This window comes from Haliotis rubra, unplaced genomic scaffold (assembly GCF_003918875.1).
Source record: "Haliotis rubra isolate DU_JTF1 unplaced genomic scaffold, ASM391887v1 Scf745, whole genome shotgun sequence".
NCBI classification, from domain to species: Eukaryota; Metazoa; Mollusca; class Gastropoda; order Lepetellida; family Haliotidae; genus Haliotis; species Haliotis rubra.
Window position 1 is genome coordinate 426,664 of NW_025767463.1, and position 6,000 is coordinate 432,663.

The 6,000-nt window shown below is 44.2% G+C and overlaps 1 protein-coding gene across 1 annotated transcript in view; it reads right to left on the bottom strand.

Moving 5' to 3' along the window:
• The window catches only part of LOC124259963, a 131,845-nt gene extending 126,379 nt beyond the window's left edge, over nt 1-5,466 (bottom strand). Inside the window, exon 1 of the mRNA XM_046694185.1 lies at nt 4,888-5,466. The gene's annotated coding sequence lies outside the window, so the exon portion shown is untranslated. The remainder of the gene's footprint in view (nt 1-4,887) is intronic.
• Between the last annotated feature and the right edge of the window lie 534 nt (nt 5,467-6,000).

Here is a 6,000-nt window from a genome sequence, read left to right on the forward strand (position 1 = left end):
GCCTTGCTCCAAGGCTGTACTGAATGCTAAGCCCACGGACAGATAGCAATTCTATCCGCTAAAGAGGCCAGTCTATATAAGCGGATATAGTCTGGCATACAGACCCTGAAGCAAATATATCCAAGAGAGACCAAGTCTAGAACATGTGGCCAGTCTAGATTTCCACAGCTGAAAATGAAGAAAGTCCTAGGCTCCTTTTCATTATATATATATATATATTGCTATGGACTTATTTTCTGTAAAATATGTTCATTTGAGAGACTAGTTGTTAGTTTAAAGCGGACAGTACTGTGTTGGAGAGACAAAGCGTTGTGTTCTTTTTATTTATATTTTCAAGAAATTATCATTTAAACAATTAAATATTACCTTAGAGACTTATGCAAGTCTACCATGTCCCATAAAAACATCGGTGGTTGACCAAGTTCAAATATGGAAATCAACAGGAACACTACTGTAGCAAGCGTATTTATAATGATAAAGGAAGTATACTGATAAGAGAAAACTATTTCCCGGAGAAAACACAAACTGTAAATCTAAGGATGTATGTTAGATAAACGTGTTTCGCAATAATGCACCACGCAGTCACCCTCCCTAAGTGGGTCAACGACCATGACAGGTGCTGAGGCTGCAGTTGAAGGAATAACCGAATAACCTCGACCCACTTTCTCCCATAAATTCCACTGAAGCTCCCCTCTCCAGATACACCCAACAGCCCCACTTTTTGCAGATGTACTCACTCGTGTTCACGACCGCTTTCCCACGTAAACCCATGAATGGACTGGGGGTGGAAGAAAGAGAGAAAGGAGGGAGGGAGGGGGAGAGAAGTTAAAATAAGAGACTGGGTGAATAGAGGTGGATAGGGATTAAAGTTGACATTCGTGGCACTGTGTTGCATCAGGAGCGAGAGAGAGAGAGAGAGAGAGAGAGAGAGAGAGAGAGAGAGAGAGAGAGAGAGAGAGAGAGAGAGAGAGAGAGAGAGAGAGAGAGAGAGAGAGAGAGAGAAGGGGGATTAGACAGAGAGAGATGGGGTAGACATTGTGAGACAGATGGGGGAATATACATAGAGAGAGGGGCGAAAGAGGGTATAGACAGAGAGAGAGAGAGAGAGAGAGAGAGAGAGAGAGAGAGAGAGAGAGAGAGAGAGAGAGAGAGAGAGAGAGAGAGAGAGAGAGAGAGAGAGAGAGAGCTATAATACTACGAGTAGGGGAAAATATAGCCTTGCTCAAAGGCTGTACTTAAAGCAAAAACCCATGGATGTATAGTACTTCTATCCTTCGAGGAGGCAAGTCTAGAATAGGTTCACAGTCTGATATTTATGATTTTTTAGAAGTTATCATTTAAACTATTAATTTTTACCTTAGAGACTTGTGCAAGTCTAAAGTAAATAGAACTTGTACCTTGCCCCATTGCCATCATGTGTCACAATATATACAATGTCATACATGTAGCTACAGATGGGCATACACGAGAGTAATCATTTACTGAGCCCTAGTTACTTTCTGAATATAGATTAGTTCAATGGTGCCATTAATACACTAGAATGTCGGTCACTTGGCTAGTCACTTAACAGCACTTACTATGTCCTATGCTGATTGCAGATAACAGCATAAACGGTACATAGGGCTGAGAGATCATCACGCCATTCACCAACTGAACAGCTTGGATTACAAATACAGCCTGAAATAACGCATATCTAAGACAGTGCTATAGTATACTACGTCTTGAATACTGAGTGCTGTCTATAGAGACACGACAGTCTGTCTCACTGGTGAATCTGGGGACGTGTACCGTAATGCGTGAGTTTGGTTTAACGCCGCTTTTAGCAATATCCCATCAATATCATGTCGAGGGACACCAGAAATGGGCTTCACACATTGCACCCATGTCGGGAATCGAACCCGGGTCTTCGGCGAGACGAGCGAACGCTTTAACCACAAGGCTACCCCACCGCCCGTATACCGTAATGATTATTGAAGAGTTGAGTAGATGCTCAGTACCGACACTCTGTTAAATACAATAAGTGAGTGAGTTTAGTTTGAAGCCGCTTTCAGCAATATTCCAGCAATATCACGGCGGGGAACACACGCATGGGCTTCACACATTGTACCCATTTGGCTAATGGAACCCGGGCTGAACCACTAAGCTATCCCACCGGTTAATGGACAAGAAGTCGACCTTTTGAAATTTCGCTATGGACACGAAGTCGTCCCGCGGTAAACTTTGATGTTGAAGGTGTTGCTAGAGTCACTCTAATCCGCTAGTAGGTGTTGTTTTGAGATTTTCCATAACCGAAGCATCGCGTAAGGCGTGAACATAGTTCACTCAAAATGTCATCAATGTTATCATACATGAGAGAGTGAATTTCACAATGATGAACATATTTAGGAAAGGAACTCGCGGTAGATTGCATTCAGTTTCGAAATGGCAAATGCACAGTTACATCTCGTGGTGGAAGATACCTGTGTGTTGGTGGATTTATGAGTGAAGCGAAATTGGATATCCTGGAAGTGCACAGAAAAGAAGTGTAATTTCACTGCGTCAACTGTCAATGACATTGTGACGATGGGGAAAGGTGACCACGCTCATCCTCATGTTCATGTTGACACATGAGGTAAGCATCTTGTCAATGCCTAATATCAATATGTTACTAAGGAAAATATGAAAGTAAAATAGATATATCAGATCTGAATACTGTACGTGACCATGTTTTGCATATCATTTAATAGATGTTGTTAACAAACACTTTATATATAGCAGTAGAGTGGTGTAACGTGGTCTGTGTAAAAGAATGTGTAAAAAGAAATAATACATCTACTTTTATTATCTTTCAGATGAACCAGACAGTTTGCAAATGGTGCATCTCTCCTACTTCATGTTGGATGATTTTGTATACGAAATAAAATACACGAAATATAGTACTTTTCTCCTGTTGTCTGTGCTCTCAACCGCATAATCCGGATTATCGCCTTGTGAAAACACTGGATTATTTCTTTGTCTTTTCTAATCTCCTGTTAATTGGTATAAGGTCAAATGGACAAGACGTCGACCATTTCACTCAAGGGTCGACGTCCTGTGCAGACACCATCCCACCGCCCCGTTTAATACAGTGGGGGATCCAGGTGGTGAGTGCAAATGCTGAGGTTACAGAGACAAGAGTTCTAAGGTTGGTCGTCACTAACCGCGGGTACCTTGCAACCAGCGCTGTCCCGTTAAATAACCCAACTGCACAACGTTACCAGCCGAGATGCCGCCCCTGTCGCCTGACCCAAGTATCAGAGACAACAGAGTAGGCATTAGACTTGCACAAGTCTCCAGGTAATAATTAATAGTTTAAATGATAATTTCTAGAACATTATAAATAACAGACTGGCGTCCTTGTGCTGTGAACTTATCAAGACTTGCCTCTTTAAAGGATAGATTTACTATTCGCCCATGACCTTAGCATTCAGTACAGTCTTGAGCAAGGCTAAGTAGGCATCTGAGACGAAAACGGTTCACTGACCGCTAGCGACGTGTGTAGCAACCCTCCCCTCTCCCGGGTCCGAAACAACTACTCTCTTCAGCCGTAGACAGGTGTAGTTTCTTAACAGAAGGATAGGTCCACCTCCCAACCAGTTTCAGCTGCTCTCCCCTACCCTGGGAAATTGTCACTCAACAAGTAGATCCCCTACCCCCGATAGCTACGCTCACGGTAAACCTCTATACCCCTGGGTAGACAGGTAGAATCCAGTCCTACACAGCCCCACCCGGGACAACCACCCTTTCCGACGTTGTACAGGTACACCCACGCTGGACAGCTACCCTCCCTACCATAAATATCTCCTTTTCTCCACATAAGACCGCCACAAAAATTGGACAGGTAAACAACCACCCCTCATCAAAGCCAGCTAGGGTCCCACATCATCCACAGCTATTCTCCCATACCCCACAGAGCTACTTCTCCCTACATCAGTTAGCTACACCCCCACACAACATTTAGACAGGTACATCGCTCCCCCGCACACTCACTGTTCCCCACGTTGACCGACTACACACATCTACTCTCGCCCACGTCAGACAGTGAACGACGAAACGTATTATGTACACAGCAAGTCTCCTTTGCTAAGATTTTGGATCAAGGCTGACTATATGAGAGACACTGCGCTTTTTCAAGTAGCATGGAACTGCTATTTATATCAATGTGGCGAGCACAGTCGCTGGGTTTTCTTGCCCTCGTTCATAGACCGGATTCAGATTACTGCCTTGTGTGTTACGTCGGTCAAACAGGCGGACGTATATTACGCGACATGTTCGATTACACACACTAGAAATAGAATACGGCCGTGCATATATCTGAATACACACACTCGCTTTTTTCAGCATCGTAAGGATGATAATGTAACTGATACAGGCGCCTCCATCCCTGCCTGCCTGCCTGGAGTACCCCTTCGAGATAACGCGTGGTGTAAATAAAGAAAAAGTATGCCTTAAGCACAGATAAAGTAGCACATATGCTGTGAGATAAAGCCAGGGGTAATTGCTGTGGGTGTTATCGACAGAGAGTTCAGCAAGTAGCCATGTGCGCTCGGACCAAGGCAATCAGAAACATGGCCTGGCAACATAAACAAGATATTAACAAGGTTTCTCAGATCTCCGAACAGCATCAAAGACCCCATGGTATGATCTGCTAGTCACAATGGGCCCTCTACTAGCCGCACATCACCTTAATCCAGCCACTGCCTTGCATCCCAAACAACAAGCACGTTGACAGTGGAATGTTGTGGCCGCCATGTTTGTTGTTATGCACGGATTTCGTGGGTTATTCCATTTCCGCGTTAGAACGCGCAGATAGTTCTACTTCTTCTGTGAACATGAAAAAAGACGTTCACACACGGTACAAGCCCTTACCTTAATCTGTTGTCAACTGTTTCTCCTTCCAACACACTTGAAAGTAATCCCATCCGACACTAGCAGCACGATGACACAGCACGGAGTAAACGCTCTCGCTTCAAAAGCTGAGCATGCTACGTATAGGCAGCCCCTCAGCCACTGTTACGGCGGGCGTGAGAACTCGACTAAAATCAATTGAAGGTCCCCGCGGACTGTGCTATCGACTACAGCGCTTCCACTGCCTTGGTAATCCGCAGTAGCCTCAATAGAAAGATCCCTCTCATAAACTTATTCCATCCCATTCCATTCGCACGTCGGGACCTATAGTGACCGGAAGTATTTCAAACATATATATTCCGGGTCGAGGGGTTACATTGGAGGTCATGTATGTACAATCCGTACTTTACCGTCCTCGAATGTGCGTCGGTGTTAGAAATCCGTTTCCATGGTTTCAAGGAATCGTGGGAGACCCGCGAACTTCAGACTGGCTTCTCGCTTGCTTCTGGGATAGGTTGATTTGAAACGGTCGGAACGGCTGCTGATGTGCAGACCGATGGCTGTTCGGTGAAGTTGGAGTCGGGGTTGTTGCGTCAGGTGACCTCTTGTCAGTGTTACGAGCGGGGTCAGGAGAAGAAGCGTTTGCTTTCCCGCCAGAAGAAATACAGCGACGCTTCTCCGACAAGGAACGCTTTTGTAAATAACTACTCGTGATGGTGCATGCGGGTTGGTGCATCTTACAATATACCGGCTCCATGGGTCTTCACTGGTTGCAGTGCGTGATCAATTTCAATGAACAGTATAATATCTTTATAGCGAATTGCAATAATTTATTCTTTTACAAATCTTTTTGAACCGTGTTTGTCACTGGCTGCAGCCTGACACTGTTTACTGTTAACAACCAGTATCACTAGTTTAGCATTTGTTATTTGAGACTATTGGTAGATAACTGCCCTCACCATTTGTCGCATGTCTTCTTTTACACGGTCAACATACATTTGCCTTTATCACCAGTTGCTTCGTATTTTCCTGACAGCTTTTATCACTAGCTGATTGGATCTTTTTCACTGCTAACAACACATTATATTTAGCATGAGTTGCTGCAGATGAACATTTACACTGCTAACAACACAT